Raw genomic sequence first — 18772 nt, forward strand, 5'->3', positions numbered from 1 at the left:
GGAGGAGCCTGCCGAAAATGAGGCCATTACGGCTCGCCTTTAGGTGTCCTCCTCGGGATAGCGTCATTTAAAGAACGAGGGTCAGCACGATGTAAAAAAAATGGAAAAAAAACCGGAGGAGCCTGCCGAAGATGAGGCCATTACGGCTCGCCTTTAGGTGTGCTCCATAGGATAGCGTCATTTAAAGAACAAGGGTCTGCACGACGTTAAAAAAAAACCGAAAAAAAAAGAAGCGAAGGAGCCTGCCGAAGATGAGGCCATTATGACTCGCCTTTAGGTGTCCTCCTTAGGATAGCGTCATTTAAAGAACGAGGGTCTGCACGACGTAAAAATAACCGGAAAAAAAACCGGAGGAGCCTGCCGAAGATGAGGTCATTACGGCTCGCCTTTAGGTGTCCTCCTCGGGATAGCGTCATTTAAAGAACGAGGGTCAGCACGATGTAAAAAAAATGAAAAAAAAAACCGGAGGAGCCTGCCGAAGATGAGGCCATTACGGCTCGCCTTTAGGTGTCCTCCTCGAGATAGCGTCATCTAAAGAACGAGGGTCAGCACGACGTCAAAAAAAAACCGAAAAAAAAGAAGCGAAGGAGCTTGCCGAAGATGAGGCCATTATGACTCGTCTTTAGCTGTCCTCCTTAGGATAGCGTCATTTAAAGAACGAGGGTCTGCACGACGTAAAAAAAACCGGAAAAAAAAACCGGAGGAGCCTGCCGAAGATGAGGTCAATACGGCTCGCCTTTAGATGTCCTCCTCGGGATAAAGTCATTTAAAGAACGATGGTTTGCACGATGTAAAAAAAACAGAAAAAAACCGGAGGTGCCTGCCGAAGATGTGGCCATTACGGGTCGCCTTTAGGTGTCCTCCTCGGGATAGCGTCATTTAAAGAATGAGGGTCAGCACGTAATGAAAGAAAACCGGAGGTGCCTACCGAAGATGAGGCCATTATGGCTCGCCTTTAGGTGTCCTCCTCGGGATAGCGTCATTTAAAGAACGAGGTTCAGCACGTAGTAAAAAAAAAAACCGGAGGAGCCTGCCGAAGATGAGGCCATTAGGGATCGCGTTTAGGTGTCCTCCTTGGGATAGCGTCATTTAAAGAACGAGGGTCAGAACGAAAAAAAACAGAAAAAAAACCGGAGGTGCCTGCCGAAGATGAGGCAATTACGGTTCGCCTTTAGGTGTCCTCCTCCGGATATCGTCATTTAAAGAATGAGGGTCAGCACGTAGTGAAAAAAACCGGAGGAGCCTACCGAAGATGAGGCCATTACGGCTCGCCTTTTCGTGTCCTCTCGGGATAGCATCATCTAAAGAACGAGGGTCAGCACGACGTAAAAAAAATCAGAAAAAAAAAAACCGGAGGAGCCTGCCGAAGATGAGGCCATTACAACTCGCCTTTAGGTGTCCTCCTCGGGATAGCGTCATTTAAAGAACGAGGATCAGCACGATGTAAAAAAAAAGAAAAAAAACCGGAGGTGCCTGCCGAAGATGAGGCCATTACGGCTCGCCTTTAGATGTCATCCCCGGGATAGTGTCATTTAAAGAACGACGGTCAGCACGTAGTAAAAAAAAACGGAGGAGCCTGCCGAAAATGAGGCCATTACGGCTCGCCTTTAGGTGTCGTCCCCGTGATAGCGTCATTTAAAGAACGAGGGTCAGCACGTAGTAAAAAAAAAACGGAGGAGCCTGCCGAAAATGCGGCCATTACGGCTCGCCTTTAGGTGTCGTTCTCGGGATAGCGTCATTTAAAGAACGAGGGTCAGCACGACGTAAAAAAAATCGAAAAAAAAAACCGGAGGAGCCTGCCGAAGATGAGTCCATTACGACTCGCCTTTAGGTGTGCTCCATAGGATAGCGTCATTTAAAGAACAAGGGTCTGCACGACGTAAAAAAATTGAAAAAAAAACCGGAGGAGCTTGCCGAAGATGAGGCCATTACGGCTCGCCTTTAGGTGTCCTCCTCAGGATAGCGTCATTTAAAGAACGAGGGTCAGCCCGTAGTAAAAAAAAAACGGTGGAGCCTGCCGAAAATGAGGCCATTACGGCTCGCCTTTAGGTGTCCTCCTCGGGATAGCGTCATTTAAAGAACGAGGGTCAGCATGATGTAAAAAAAATGGAAAAAAAACCGGAGGAGACTGCCGAAGATGAGGCCATTACGGCTCGCCTTTAGGTGTCCTCCTCAGGATAGCATCATCTAAAGAACGAGGGTCAGCACGACGTTAAAAAAAACCGAAAAAAAAAACGAAGGAGCCTGCCGAAGATGAGGCCATTATGACTCGCTTTTAGGTGTCCTCCTTAGGATAGCGTCATTTAAAGAACGAGGGTCAGCACGATGTAAAAAAAATAGAAAAAAAAAACTGGAGGTGCCTGCCAAAGATGAGGCCATTACGGCTCGCCTTTAGGTGTCCTCCTCGGGATAGTGTCATTTAAAGAATGAGGGTGAGCACGTAGTGAAAAAAAAAACCGGAGGAGCCTCCCGAAGATGAGACCATTACGGCTCACCTTTAGGTGTCCTCCTTGGCATAGCGCCATTTAAAGAACGAGGGTCAGCACGACATTAAGAAAAAACCGAAAAAAAAAAAACCGAAGGAGCCTGCCGAAGATAAGGCCATTATGACTCGCCTTTAGGTGTCCTCCTTAGGATAGCGTCATTTAAAGAACGAGGGTCTGCGCAACGTAAAAGAAAAGGGAAAAAAACTGGAGGAGCCTGCCGAAGATAAGGCCATTACGGCTCGCCTTTATGTGTCCTCCTCGGGATAGCGTCATTTAAGGAACGTGGGTCAGCACGATGTAAAAAAGACAGGAAAAAAAACCGGAGGTGCCTGCCGAAGATGAGGCCATTACGGCTCGCCTTTAGGTGTCCTCCTCGGGATAGCGTCATTTAAAGAATGAGGGTCAGCACGTAGTGAAAAAAAACCCGAGGAGCCTACCGAAGATGAGGCCATTACGGCTCGCCTTCAGGTGTCCTCCTCGGGATTGCGTCATTTAAAGAACGAGGGTCAGCACGACGTAAAAAAAATCGGGAAAAAAAACCGGAAGAGCCTACCGAAGATGAGTCCATTACGACTCGCCTTTAGGTGTGCTCCTTAGGATAGCGTCATTTAAATAACGAGGGTCAGCACGATGTAAAAAAAACGAAAAAAAAACTGGAGGAGCCTGCCGAAGATGACGCCATTACGGCTCGCCTTTAGGTGTCCTCCTCGGGATAGCGTCATTTAAAGAACGAGGGTTAGCACGACGTTAAAAAAAAAACAAAAAAAAACCGAAGGAGCCTGCCGAAGATGAGGCAATTACGACTCGCCTTTAGGTGTCCTCCTTAGGATAGCGTCATTTAAAGAACGAGGGTCTGCACGACGTAAAACGAAACCGAAAAAAAAACCGGAGGAGCCTGTCGAAGATGAGGCCATTACGGCTAGCCTTTAGGTGTCCTCCTCGAGATAGCGTCAGTTAAAGAACGAGGGTCTGCACGATGTAAAAAAAAATAGAAAAAAAACCCGAGCTGCCTGCCGAAGATGAGGCCATTACGGCTCGCCTTTAGGTGTCCTCCTCGGGATAGCGTCATTTAAAGAATGAGGGTCAGCACGTAGTGAAAAAAAAACCGGAGGAGCCTACCGAAGATGAGGCCATTACGGCTCGCCTTTAGGTGTCCTCCTTAGGATAGCGTCATTTAAAGAACGAGGGTCTGCACGACGTAAAACGAAACCGAAAAAAAAACCGGATGAGCCTGCCGAAGATGAGGCCATTACGGCTAGCCTTTAGGTGTCCTCCTCGAGATAGCGTCATTTAAAGAACGAGGGTCTGCACGATGTAAAAAAAATAGAAAAAAAACCGGAGGAGCCTACCGAAGATGAGGCCATTACGGCTCGCCTTTAGCTGTCCTCCTCGGGATACCGTCATTTAAAGAACGAGGGTCAGCACATAGTAAAAAAAAAAAAACCAGAGGAACCTGCTGAAAATAAGGCCATTACGGCTCGCCATTAGGTGTCCTCCTCGGGATAGCGTCATTTAAAGAACGAGGGTCAGCACGACTTTAAAAAAAACCGAAAAAAAAACATGAGGAGCCTGCCGAAGATGAGGCCATTACGACTCGCCTTTAGGTGTCCTCCTTAGAATAACGTCATTTAAGGTACAAGGTTCTGCACAATGTAAAAAAAAACTGGAAAAAAAACCAAAGGAGCCTACCGAAGATGAGCCCATTACGGCTCGCCTTTAGGTATCTTCCTCAGGATATCGTCATTTAAAGAATGAGGGTCAGCACGATGTAAAAAAAAAACAAAAAAAAAACCGGAGGTGCCTGCCGAAGATGAGGCCATTACGGCTCGCTTTTAGGTGTCCTCCTCGGGATAGCGTCATTTAAAGAATGATGGTCAGCACGTAGTGAAAAAGAAAACCTGAGGAGCCTACCGAAGATGAGGCCATTACGGCTCGCCTTTAGGTGTCCTCCTCGGGATAGCGTCATTTAAAGAACGAGGGTCAGCACATAGTAAAAAAAAAAACCAGAGGAGCCTGCCGTAAATGAGGCCATTACGGCTCGCCTTTAGGTGTCCTCCTCGGGATAGCGTCATTTAAAGAACGAGGGTCAGCACGGCATTAAAAAAACAAAAAAAAATCCAAAGGAGCCTACCGAAGATGAGGCCATTACGACTCGCCTTTAGCTGTCCTCCTTAGGATAGCGTCATTTAAAGAACGAGGGTCAGCACGATGTAAAAAAAACGAAAAAAAACCGGAGGAGCCTGCCGAAGATGAGGCCATTACGGCTCGCCTTTAGCTGTTCTCCTCGGGATAGCGTCATTTAAAGAAGAGAGTCAGCACGGCGTTAAAAAAAAAATAAAAACCGAAGGAGCCTGCCGAAGATGAGGCCATTACGACTCGCCTTTAGGTGTCCTCCTTAGGATTGCGTCATTTAAAGAATGAGGGTCTGCACGACGTAAAAAAAACCGGAAAAAAACTGGAGGATCCTGCCGAAGATGAGGCCATTACGGCTCGCATTTAGGTGTCCTTGGTGCACGAAATTGTGATCTCATGGTAACGGCGCCAAAAACTTTGTACGCACGTCTTAATAAATTGTTTTTCATTCACAACTTCGATACAACTAACCAGCAAGTGCACTGGGTCGTCCAAGTAATAAACCTTACGTGAGTAAGGGTCGATCCCACGGAGATTGTTGGTATGAAGCAAGCTATGGTCACCTTATAAATCTCAGTCAGGAGGATATAAAATAGTTATGGAGTTTTCGAACATAAATAATAAATAGATAGAAAATAAGGATAGAAACACTTATGTATATCATTGGTGAGAATTTCAGATAAGTGTATAGAGATGCTTTCGTTCCTCTGAACCTCTGCTTTCCTGCTGTCTTCATCCAATCAGTCTTACTCCTTTCCATGGCTGGCTTTATGTATGGACATCACCGTTGTCAATGGCTACTTTTTATCCTCTCTGGAAAATGGTCCGATGCGCTGTCACTGCATGGCTAATCGTCTGGAGGCATCACCCTTGTCAATGGCTGCATCCCATCCTCTTGTGAAAATGGTCCAAATGCTCTGTCACAGCACGGCTAATCATCTGAGGTTCTCGATCATACTGGAATAGGATTCACCCTCCTTTTGCGTCTGTCACTACGCCCAGCACTCGCGAGTTTGAAGTTCGTCACAGTCATTCAATCCCAGAGTCCTACTCGGAATACCACAGACAAGGTTTAGACTTTCCGGACTCTCATGAATGCCGCCATCAATCTAGCTTATACCACGAAGATTCTGATTAAGAGATCCAAGAGATACTCATTCAATCTAAGGTGGAACGGAAGTGGTTGTCAGGCACGCGTTCGTGGGGGAATGATGATGATTGTCACGTTCATCACATTCAGGTTGAAGTGTGAATGAATATCTTAGAAGCAGAATAAGTTGAATTGAATAGAAAAACAGTAGTACTTTGCATTAATTCATGAGGAACAGCAGAGCTCCACACCTTAATCTATGGAGTGCATAAACTCTACCGTTGAAAAATACATAAGTGAATACAGGGTAAGCATGGCCGAGTGGCTAGCCTCCCATGGAGGTCTATAGATCAAAATATGATCATCAGATGTCTAATACAATAGTAAAAAGTCCTATTTATACTAAACTAGTTACTAGGGTTTACAGAAGTAAGTAATTGATGCATAAATCCACTTCCGGGGCCCACTTGGTGTGTGCTTGGGCTGAGCTTGAATGTTACACGTGTAGAGATCAATCTTGGAGTTGAACGCCAGTTTGTAACGTATTTCTGGCGTTCAACTCTGGCTTGTGACGTGTTTCTGGCGTTTAACTCCAGAGAGCAGCATAGAACTGGCGTTCAACGCCCTTTTACGTCATCTAAACTCGGCCAAAGTATGGACTATTATATATTGCTGGAAAGCCCTGGATGTCTACTTTCTAACGCAATTGGAAGCACGCCATTTTGAGTTCTGTAGCTCCAGAAAATCCACTTTGAGCGCAGGGAGGTCAGAATCCAACAGCATCAGCAATCCTTCTTCAACCTCTGAATCTGATTTTTGCTCAAGTCCCTCAATTTCAGCCAGAAAATACCTGAAATCACAGAAAAACACACAAACTCATAGTAAAGTCCAGAAATGTGAATTTAACATAAAAACTAATGAAAACATCCCTAAAAGTAACTAGATTCTACTAAAAATATACTAAAAACAATGCCAAAAAGCGTATAAATTATCCGCTCATCACAACACCAAACTTAAATTGTTGCTTGTCCCCAAGCAACTGAAAATCAAATAGGATAAAAAGAAGAGAATATACTATAAATTCCAAACTATCAATGAAACATAGCTCCAATCAGATGAGCGGGACTTGTAGCTTTTTGCCTCTTGAATAGTTTTGGCATCTCACTTTATCCATTGAGGTTCAGAATGATTGGCATCTATAGGAACTCAGAGTTCAGATAGTGTTATTGATTCTCCTAGTTCAGTATGATGATTCTTGAACACAGCTACTTTATGAGTCTTGGCCGTGGCCCTAAGCACTTTGTTTTCCAGTATTACCACTGGATACATAAATGCCACAGACACATAATTGGGTGAACCTTTTCAGATTTTGACTCAGCTTTGCTAAAATCCCCAATTAGAGGTGTCCAGGGTTCTTAAGCACACTCTTTTTTTGCTTTGGACCTTGACTTTAACCGCTCAGTCTCAAGTTTTCACTTGACACCTTCACGCTACAAGCACATGGTTAGGGACAGCTTGGTTTAGCCGCTTAGGCCAGGATTTTATTCCTTTAGGCCCTCCTATCCACTGATGCTCAAAGCCTTGGGATCCTTTTTATTTACCCTTGCCTTTTGGTTTTAAGGGTTATTGGCTTTTTGCTCTTGCCTCTTGGTTTTAAGAGCTTTTGGCTTTTTCTGCTTGCTTTTTCTCTCTCTTTTTTTTTCTATTTTTTTCGCCCCTTTTTTTTTCTGCAAGCTTTGTTCTTTGCTGCTTTTTCTTGCTCCAAGAATCATTTTTATGATTTTTCAGATTATCAAATAACATGTCTCCTTGTCATCATTCTTTCAAGAGCCAACATATTTAATATTCTTAAACAACAACTTCAAAAGACATATGCACTGTTCAAGCATTCATTCAGAAAACAAAAAGTATTGTCACCACATCAATATAATTAAACTAAGTTCAAGGATAAATCCGAAACTCATGTACTTCTTGTTGTTTTGAATTAAAACATTTTTTCATTTAAGAGAGGTGATGGATTCATAGGACATTCATAACTTTAAGACATAGTTACTAATTACTAATGATCATGTAATAAGACACAAACTTAGATAAGCACTTAACATAGAAAACGAAAGACAAAGAATATAAGAACAAGGAATGAGTCCACCTTAGTGATGGTGGCGTTTCCTTCTTGAGGAACCAATGATGTCCTTGAGCTCTTCTATGTCTCTTCCTTGTCTTTGTTGCTCCTCCCTCATTGCTTTTTGATCTTCTCTTATTTCATGAAGGATGATGGAGTGCTCTTGATATTCCACCCTTAATTGTCCCATGTTGGAACTTAATTCTCCTAGGGAGGTGTTGATTTGCTCCCAATAGTTTTGTGGAGGAAAATGCATTTGAGGCATCTCCGGGATCTCATGGTGATGAGCTTCATGTGTCTCTTGAGATCCATGAATGGGCTCTCTTGCTTGCTCCATCCTTTTCTTAGTGATGGGCTTCTCTTCCTCAATGGGAATGTCTCCTTCTATGAAAGCTCCAGCTGAGTAACATAGATGGCAAATAAGATGAGGGAAAGCTAGCCTTGCCCCAGGAGAGGGTTTTTCGGCTATTTTGTAGAATTCAAGGGAGATGACTTCATGAACTTCTACTTCCTCTCCAATCATGATGCTATGAATCATGATGGCCCGATCCACAGTAACTTCAGATCGGTTGCTAGTGGGGATGATGGAGCGTTGGATGAATTCCAACCATCCTCTAGCTACAGCTTGAGGTCCAGTCTTCTTAATTGAACCGGCTTGCCTTTGGAGTCAATCTTCCATTGAGCTCCTTCCACACATATGTCCATGAGGACTTGGTCCAACCTTTGATTAAAGTTGACCCTTCTAGTGTAGGGGCGTGCATCTCCTTGCATCATAGGCAAGTTAAACGCCAATCTCACATTCTCCGGACTAAAGTCTAAGTATTTCCCCCGAACCATTGTAATATAATTCTTTGGGTTTGGGTTCTTACTTTGATCATGGTTCCTAGTGATCCATGCATTGGCATAGAACTCTTGAACCATTAGGATGCCGACTTGTTGGATGGGGTTTGTTAGAACTTCCCAACCTCTTCTTTGGATTTCATGTCGGATCTCCGGATACTCATTCTTCTTGAGCTTGAAAGGGACCTCGGGTATCACCTTCTTCTTGGCCACAACATCATAGAAGTGGTCTTGATGAGCTTTGGAGATGAATCTTTCCATCTCCCATGACTCGGAGGTGGAAGCTTTTGTCTTCCCTTTCCCTTTTTTAGAGGATTCTCCGGTCTTGGGTGCCATCAATGGTAATAGAAAAACAAAAAGCTTATGCTTTTACCACACCAAACTTAGAATATTGCTCGCCCTCGAGCAAGAGAAGAAAGAATAGATGAAGAAGAAGAAGAAAATATGGAGGAGAGGGGGAAGGGGTGTATTCGGCCAAGAAGAGAAGAGAGGGTTGTGTTGTGTGAAAATGAGGAAGAATGGAGGGTTATATATAGGGAAGGGAGAGGGGGGTAAGGTTCGGCCATAAGGGTGGGTTTTGGGTGGGAAATTGATTTTGAATTTTGAAGGTAGGTGGAGTTTATGAGGTAGGTTTATGGGGAAGAGTGGATGGATGTGAGTGGTGAAGTGGTGATAGGGAAGAGAGATTGAGGTGATTGGTGAAGAGTTTTGGGGAAGAGTGTTTATGGGATTGTGTGAAAGAGGGGTGAGAAGAAGTGAGTGGAGGTAGGTGGGGATCCTGTGGGGTCCACAGATCCTGAGGTGATCCTGTGGGGTCCACAGATCCTGAGGTGTTCAAGGATTTACAACCTTGCACCAAATTGGGCATGCAAAATGCCCTTGCACACAACTCTGGGCGTTCAGTGCCAGATTGGTGCTTGTTTTGGGCGTTGAACGCCCATTTGTTGCCCATTTCTGGCGTTGAACGCCAGAACCATGCTTGTTCTGGGCGTTCAGCGCCAGCTCTTTTCCAGGGTGCAATTCTGGCGTTCAAACGCCCAGATGCTGCCCATTTTGGGCGTTCAGCGCCAGAACCATGCTCTGTTCTGGCATTGAACGCCAGCCAGATACTTCTTACTGGCGTTTAAACGCCAGTGAGATCCTCCTCCAGGGTGTGATTTTTCTTCTGCTGTTTTTGATTCCGTTTTCAATTTTTATATTTATTTTGTGACTCCACATGATCATGAACCTAATAAAACATGAAAGAACAATAAAATTAGATAAATAAAAATTGGGTTGCCTCCCAACAAGCACTTCTTTAATGTCAATAGCTTGACAGTGGGCTCTCATGGAGCCTCACAGATGTTCAGAGCATTGTTGAGACTTCCCAACACCAAACTTAGAGTTTGGATATGGGAGTTCAACACCAAACTTAGAGTTTGGTTGTGGCCTCCCAACACCAAACTTAGAGTTTGACTGTGGGGGCTCTGGTTGACTCTGTTTTGAGAGAAGCTTTTTATGCTTCCTCTCCATGTTTACAGAAGGATGACCTCGAGTTTTAAAGACAAGAGAGTCCTCATTCAATTGAAGGACTAGTTCACCTCTATCAACATCAATCACAGCTCTTGCTGTGGCTAGGAAGGGTCTTCCAAGGATGATGAATTCATCCTCATCCTTCCCAGTATCTAGGACTATGAAATCAGTAGGGATGTAAAGGCCTTCAACCTTTACTAATACGTCCTCTACTTGTCCATAAGCCTGTTTTCTTGAATTGTCTGCCATCTCTAATGAGATTTTAGCAGCTTGCACCCCAAAGATTCCCAGTTTCTCTATTACAGAGAGGGGCATGAGGTTTATCCCTGAACCAAGGTCACACAGAGCCTTTTCAAAGATCATGGTGCCTATGGTACAAGGTATTAGGAACTTTCCAGGATCCTGTTTCTTCTGAGGCAATGTCAGTTGATCCAGATCACTTAGTTCATTGGTGAACAAGGGAGGTTCATCTTTCCAAGTCTCAATACCAAATAATTTGGCATTCAGCTTCATGATTGCACCAGGGTACTTGGTAACTTGCTCCTCAGTAACATCCTCATTCTCTTCAGAAGAGGAATACTCATCAGAGCTCATGAATGGCATAAGGAAGTTTAATGGAATCTCTATGGTTTCTAGATGAGCCTCAGATTCCTTTGGTTCCTCAGAGGGAAACTCCTTATTGATCACTGGACGTCCCAGGAGGTCTTCCTCACTGGGATTCACGTCCTCCCCTTCCTCTTTGGATTCGGCCATGATGGTTATATCAATGGTCTTGCACTCTTCTTTTGGATTTTCTTTTGTATTGCTTGGGAGAGTACTAGGAGGGATTTCAGTGACTCTTTTACTCAGCTGGCCCACTTGTGCTTCCAAATTTCTAATGGACGATCTTGTTTCATTCATGAAACTCACAGTGGCCTTAGATAGATCAGAGACTAAGTTTGCTAAATTAGAGGTATTTTGTTCAGAGTTCTCTGTCTGTTGCTGAGTGGATGATGGAAAAGGCTTGCTATTACTAAACCTATTTCTTCCACCATTATTAAAGCCTTGTTGAGGCTTTTGTTGATCCTTCCATGAGAAATTTGGATGATTTCTCCATGATGAGTTATAGGTGTTTCCATAAGGTTCACCTAAGTAATTTACCTCTGCTATTGCAGGGTTCTCAAGATCATAGGCCTCTTCTTCAGAAGGCACCTCTTGAGTACTGTTGTATGCAGCTTGCATTCCATTCAGACTCTGAGAAATTATATTGACTTGCTGAGTTAATATTTTGTTCTGAGCCAATATGGCATTCAGAGTATCAATTTCAAGAACTCCCTTCTTCTGAGGCGTCCCATTACTCACAGGATTCCTCTCAGAAGTGTACATGAACTGGTTATTAGCAACCATCTCAATGAGTTCTTGAGCTTCTGCAGGCATTTTCTTTAGGTGAATGGATCCACCTGCAGAAGTATCCAATGACATTTTAGCTAATTCAGAAAGACCATCATAGAATATATCCAGGATGGTCCATTCTGAAAGCATGTCAGAAGGACACTTTTTGGTCAGTTCTTTGTATCTCTCCCAAGCTTCATAGAGGGATTCACCTTCTTTCTGTCTGAAGGTTTGAACATCAACTCTAAGCTTGCTCAGCTTTTGAGGAGGAAAGAACTTGGCTAAGAAACCTGTGACCAGCTTATCCCAAGAATTCAGGCTATTTTTGGGTTGAGAGTCCAACCACACTCTCGCTCTGTCTCTTACAGCAAAAGGGAAAAGCATGAGCCTGTAGACTTCAGGATCTACTCTATTAGTCTTAACAGTATCACAGATCTGCAAGAATTCAGTTAAGAACTGAAAGGGATCTTCAGATGGAAGTCCATGAAACTTGCAGTTTTGCTGCATCAGAAAAACTAGCTGAGGTTTCAGCTCAAAATTGTTTGCTCCAATGGTAGGGATGGAGATGCTTCTTCCATGTAAATTGGAATTAGGTGCAGTAAAGTCACCCAGCATCCTCCTTGCATTATTATTTTCGGCTGCCATGTCCTCTTCTTGTTCGGAAATTTCTTAAAGGTGCTTGCTGGCTTGTTGTAATTTAGCTTTTTTTAGTTTCCTCTTCAGAGTTCTTTCAGGTTTTGGATCTGCTTCAACAAGAATGTTCTTGTCCTTGCTCCTGCTCATATGAAAAAGAAGGAACAGAAAAATAATAATAATAGGGATCCTTTTTGCCCAAGTATAGAGGTTCCCTTGTGTGAGTAGAAGAAAAGAAGAAGAGAAAATCTGAACTCAGAGAGAGAGAGAGTTCGGATTTTTGGTGAGTGAGGAAGAGATGTTAGTAAATAAATAAATAAATAGAAGGAAATGAGAGAGAGAGAGAAAATTTTTGAAAATTATTTTTGAAAAAGAGTTGTGATTTTCGAAAATTGTTTTTGAAAAAGGTTAGTAATTTTCGAAAATTAAAATCAAAAATTAAAATAATTAGTTTATTAAAAAGAATTTTTGAAAAAGAGGGAAGATATTTTCGAAAATTAGGGAGAGAGAGAGTTAGTTAGATAGTTTTGAAAAAGATAAGAAACAAACAAAAAGTTGGTTAGTTAGTTGAAACAAATTTGAAAATCAATTTTGAGAAGATAAGAAGATAGGAAGTTAGAAAAGATATTTTAAAAATCAAATTTTTGAAAAAGATATGTTTTAAAAAAAGATAAGATAAAAAGATATTTTTGAAAAGATATGATTGAAATTAGTTTTGAAAAAGATTTGATTTTTAAAATCACAATTAATAACTTGATTCACAAGAAATCATAAAATATGATTCTAGAACTTAAAGTTTGAATCTTTCTTAACAAGTAAGTAACAAACTTGAAATTTTTGAATCAAAACATTAATTGATGATGTTATTTTTGAAAATTATGTGATAAAGATAAGAAAAATATTTTTGAAAAATATTTTTAAAATTCTCAAAAATAAATAAGAAGAGTGAAAAAGATATGATTTTTGAAAAAGATTTTGAAAAAGATTTTGAAAAAGATAAGATTTTTAAATTGAAAATTTGATTTGACTCATAAAAACAACTAGATTTTAAAATTTTTTGAAAAAGTCAAATCTAATTTTCGAAATTTTAAGAGAGAAAAAGGGGAAGATATTTTTTTGATTTTTGAAATTTTAATGATGAGAGAGAAAAAACATGAAAAATGATGCAATGCATGAAAGTTATGGATCAAAGCAAGGAATGCATGCAAGAATGCTATGAATGTCCAGATGAACACCAAGAACACTTTGAAGATCATGATGAACATCAAGAACATATTTTTGAAAAATTTTTAATGCAAAGAAAACATGCAAGACACCAAACTTAGAAATCTTTAATGCTTAGACACTAAGATTTCAAGAATGCATATGAAAAACACCATACAACACAAAACACTAAAATATGAAGATCAATCAAGAAGGTTTATCAAGAACAACTTGAAGTTCATGATGAATGCAATGCATGAATGCAATTTTCGAAAAATGCAAGATGAGTATGCAATTGACACCAAACTTAAAAATTTGACTCAAGACTCAAACAAGAAACACAAAATATTTTTTTGATTTTTACGATTTTATAAAATTTTTTTTTTGAAAACAAAAGAAAAATTTCTGAAAGATTTTTGAAAAATTTTTGAAAATAAAACAAAAAGAGAATTACCTAATCTAAGAAACAAGATGAACCGTCAGTTGTCCAAACTCGAACAATCCCCGGCAACGGCGCCAAAAACTTGGTGAACGAAAAAGTGATCTCATGGTAATGGCGCCAAAAACTCTGTACGCACGTCTTAATAAATTGTTTTTCATTCACAACTTCGATACAACTAACCAGCAAGTGCACTGGGTCGTCCAAGTAATAAACCTTACGTGAGTAAGGGTCGATCCCACGGAAATTGTTGGTATGAAGCAAGCTATGGTCACCTTATAAATCTCAGTCAGGCGGATATAAAATAGTTATGGAGTTTTCGAATATAAATAATAAATAGATAGAAAATAAGGATAGAAACACTTATGTATATCATTGGTGAGAATTTCAGATAAGTGTATAGAGATGCTTTCGTTCCTCTGAACCTCTGCTTTCCTGCTGTCTTCATCCAATCAGTCTTACTCCTTTCCATGGCTGGCTTTATGTAAGGACATCACCGTTGTCAATGGCTACTTTTTATCCTCTCTGGAAAATGGTCCGATGCGCTGTCACTGCATGGCTAATCGTCTGGAGGCATCACCCTTGTCAATGGCTGCATCCCATCCTCTTGTGAAAATGGTCCAAATGCTCTGTCACAGCACGGCTAATCATCTGAGGTTCTCGATCATACTGGAATAGGATTCACCCTCCTTTTACGTCTGTCACTACGCCCAGCACTCGCGAGTTTGAAGTTCGTCACAGTCATTCAATCCCAGAGTCCTACTCGGAATACCACAGACAAGGTTTAGACTTTCCGGACTCTCATGAATGCCGCCATCAATCTAGCTTATACCACGAAGATTCTGATTAAGAGATCCAAGAGATACTCATTCAATCTAAGGTGGAACGGAAGTGGTTGTCAGGCACGCATTTGTGGGGGAATGATGATGATTGTCACGTTCATCACATTCAGGTTGAAGTGCGAATGAATATCTTAGAAGCGGAATAAGTTGAAATGAATAGAAAAACAGTAGTACTTTGCATTAATTCATGAGGAACAACAGAGCTCCACACCTTAATCTATGGAGTGCATAAACTCTACCGTTGAAAAATACATAAGTGAATACAGGGTAAGCATGGCCGAGTGGCCAACCTCCCATGGAGGTCTATAGATCAAAATATGATCATCAGATGTCTAATACAATAGTAAAAAGTCCTATTTATACTAAACTAGTTACTAGGGTTTGCAGAAGTAAGTCATTGATGCATAAATCCACTTCCGGGGCCCACTTGGTGTGTGCTTGGGCTGAGCTTGAATGTTACACGTGTAGAGATCAATCTTGGAGTTGAACGCCAGTTTGTAACGTATTTCTGGCGTTCAACTCGGCTGGTGACGTGTTTCTGGCGTTTAACTCCAGAGAGCAACGTAGAACTGGCGTTCAACGCCCTTTTACGTCATCTAAACTTGGCCAAAGTATGGACTATTATATATTGCTGGAAAGCCCTGAATGTCTACTTTCCAACGCAATTGGAAGCGCGCCATTTTGAGTTCTGTAGCTCCAGAAAATCCACTTTGAGTGCAGGGAGGTCAGAATCCAACAGCATCAGCAGTCCTTCTTCAACCTCTGAATCTGATTTTTGCTCAAGTCCCTCAATTTCAGCCAGAAAATACCTAAAATCACAGAAAAACACACAAACTCATAGTAAAGTCCAGAAATATGAATTTAACATAAAAACTAATGAAAACATCCCTAAAAGTAACTAGATTCTACTAAAAACAATGCCAAAAAGCATATAAATTATCCGCTCATCAGTCCTCCTTGGGATAGCATCATTTAAACAACGAGGGTCAGCACGATGTAAAAAAAACAGAAAAAAACCGGAGGTGCCTGCCGAAATGAGGCCATTATGGTTCGCCTTTAGATGTCCTCCTCGGGATAGTGTCATTTAAAGAACGATGGTCAACACGTAGTAAAAAAAAATGGAGGAGCCTTCCGAAAATGAGGCCATTACGGCTCACCTTTAGGTGTCTTCCTCGAGATAGCATCATTTAAAGAACGAGGGTCAGCACGACGTTAAAAAAAACTGAAAAAAAAAACAGGAGGAGCCTGCCGAAGATGAGGCCATTACGACTCGCCTTTAGGTGTCCTCCTTAGGATAACGTCATTTAAAGAACGAGGTTCTGCACAACGTGAAAAAAATTGGAAAAAAAAAACGGAGGAGCCTACCGAAGAAGAGGCCATTACGGCTCGCCTTTAGGTATCCTCCTCGGGATATCGTCATTTAAAGAACGAGGGTCAGCACGATGTAAAAAAAAACACAAAAAAAAACCGGAGGTGCCTGCCGAAGATGAGGCCATTACGACTCGCTTTTAGGTGTCCTCCTCGGGATAGCGTCATTTAAAGAATGAGCGTCAGAACGTAGCGAAAAAGAAAACATGAGGAGCCTATTACGACTCGCCTTTAGGTGTCCTCCTCGGGATAGCGTCATTTAAAGAACGAGGGTCAGCCCGTAGTAAAAAAAAACGGAGGAGCCTACCGAAGATGAGGCCATTATGCCTCGTCTTTAGGTGTCCTCCTTAGGATAACGTCATTTAAAGAACGAGGGTCTGCACGACGTAAAAAAAAATCGAAAAAAAACCGGAGGAGCCTACCGAGGATGAGGCCATTACGGCTCGCTTTTAGGTGTCCTCCTCGGGATAGCGTCATTTAAAGAATGAGGGTCAGCACGTAGCGAAAAAGAAAACCTGAGGAGCCTACTGAAGATGAGGCCATTACGGCTCGCCTTTAGGTGTCCTCCTCGGGATACCGTCATTTAAAGAACGAGCGTCAGCACATAGTAAAAAAAAAAAAACCAGAGGAGCTACAAAAAATGAGGGCATTACGGCTTGCCTTTAGGTGTCCTCCTCGGGATAGCGTCATTTAAAGAACGAGTGTCAGCACGGCGTTAAAAAAACAAAAAAAAAAACCAAAGGATCCCGCCGAAGATGAGGCCATTACGACTCGCCTTTAGGTGTCCCCCTCGGGATAGCGTCATTTAAAGAACGAGGGTCAGCCCGATGTAAAAAAAATAGAAAAAAAACCGGAGGTGCCTGCGGAAGATGAGGCCATTACGGCTCTTCTTTAGATGTCCTCCTCGGGATAGTGTCATTTAAAGAACGACGGTCAGCACGTAGTAAAAAAAATGGAGGAGTTTGCCGAAAATGAGGCCACAACGGCTCGCCTTTAGGTGTTCTACTCGGGATAGCATCATTTAAAGAATGAGGGTCAGCACGACGTTAAAAAAAACTGAAAAAAAAAACCGGAGGAGCCTGCCGAAGATGAGGCCATTACGACTCGCCTTTAAGTGTCCTCCTTAGGATAACGTCATTTAAGGAACGAGGTTCTGCACAACTTAAAAAAATTTGGAAAAAAAAACCGGAGGAGCCTACCGAAGATGGGGCCATTACGGCTCGCCTTTAGGTATCCTCCTCGGGATATCGTCATTTAAAGAACGAGGGTCAGCACGGCGTTAAAAAAACAAAAAAAAAAAAAAAACCGAAGGAGCCTGGCGAAGATGAGGCCATTACGACTCGCCTTTAGGTGTCCTCCTTAGGATAGCGTCATTTAAAGAACGAGGGTCAGCACGACGTTAAAAAAAACCGAAAAAAAAAGTCGAAGGAGCCTGCCGAAGATGAGGCCATTACTACTCGCCTTTAGGTGCCCTCTTTAGGATAACGTCATTTAAAGAACGAGGGTCTACACGACGTAAAAAAAAACAGGAAAAAAAACTGAGGAGCCTGCAGAAGATGAGGCCATTACAGCTCGCCTTTAGGTTTCCTCCTCGGGATAGCGTCATTTAAAGAACGAGGGTCAGCACGATGTAAAAAAAATAGAAAAAAAACTGTAGGTGCCTGCCGAAGATAAGGCCATTACGGCTCGCCTTTAGGTGTCTTCCTCGGGATAGCGTCATTTAAAGAACGAGGGTCAGCACGACGTTAAAAAAAAACCGAAAAAAAAACCGAAGGAGCCTGCCGAAGATGAGGCCATTATTACTCGCCTTTAGGTGCCCTCTTTAGGATAGCGTCATTTAAAGAACGAGGGTCTGCACGACGTAAAAAAACCGGAAAAAAAACTGAGGAGCCTGCCGAAGATGAGGCCATTACGGCTCACCTTTCGGTTTCCTCCTCGGGATAGCGTCATTTAAAGAACGAGGGTCAGCACGATGTAAAAAAAACAGAAAAAAAACTGTAGGTGCCTGCCGAAGATGAGGCCATTACGGCTCGCCTTTAGGTGTCCTCCTCGGGATAGCGTCATTTAAAGAAGGAGGGTCAGCACGACGTTAAAAAAAAAAACCGAAAAAAAACTGAAGGAGCCTGCGGAAGACGAGGCCATTACGACTAGCCTTTAGGTGTCCTCCTTAGGATAGCGTCATTTAAAGAACGAGGGTCTGCACGACGTAAAAATAAATCGGAAAAAAAACCGAAGGAGCCTGCCGAAGATGAGGCCATTTCGGCTCGCCTTTAGGTGTCCTCCTTTGGATAGCGTTATTTAAAGAACGAGGGTCAGCACGACGTAAAAAAAACAGAAAAAAAATGGAGGTTCCTGCCGAAGATGAGGCCAGTACGGCTCGCCTTTAGGTGTCCTCCTCGGGATAGCGTCATTTAAAGAATGAGGGTCAGCACGTGGTGGAAAATAACCGGAGGATCCTACCGAAGATGAGGCCATTACGGCTTTCCTTTAGGTGTCCTCCTCGGGATAGCGTCATTTAAAGAACGAGGGTCAGCACGATGTAAAAAAAATGAAAAAAAAAACCGGAGGAGCCTTCCGAAGATGAGGCCATTACGACTCGCCTTTAGGTGTTGTCCTCGGGTTAGTGTCATTTAAACAACGAGGGTCAACACGACGTAAAAAAAATCGGAAAAGAAAACCGGAGGAGCCTGTCGCAGATGAGGCCATTACGGCTCGCCTTTAGGTGTCCTCGTC

General features: G+C 42.4%; 1 non-coding gene across 1 annotated transcript; it reads left to right on the forward strand.

Moving 5' to 3' along the window:
* Nucleotides 1–11698: 11698 nt before the first annotated feature.
* Nucleotides 11699–11806, forward strand: LOC112768019 (small nucleolar RNA R71). The gene has a single exon (XR_003185458.1). It is a non-coding gene; the product is annotated as a small nucleolar RNA R71 (small nucleolar RNA).
* Nucleotides 11807–18772: the final 6966 nt, after the last annotated feature.

Source organism: Arachis hypogaea, chromosome 17 (assembly GCF_003086295.3).
Source record: "Arachis hypogaea cultivar Tifrunner chromosome 17, arahy.Tifrunner.gnm2.J5K5, whole genome shotgun sequence".
Taxonomy (NCBI): Eukaryota; Viridiplantae; Streptophyta; class Magnoliopsida; order Fabales; family Fabaceae; genus Arachis; species Arachis hypogaea.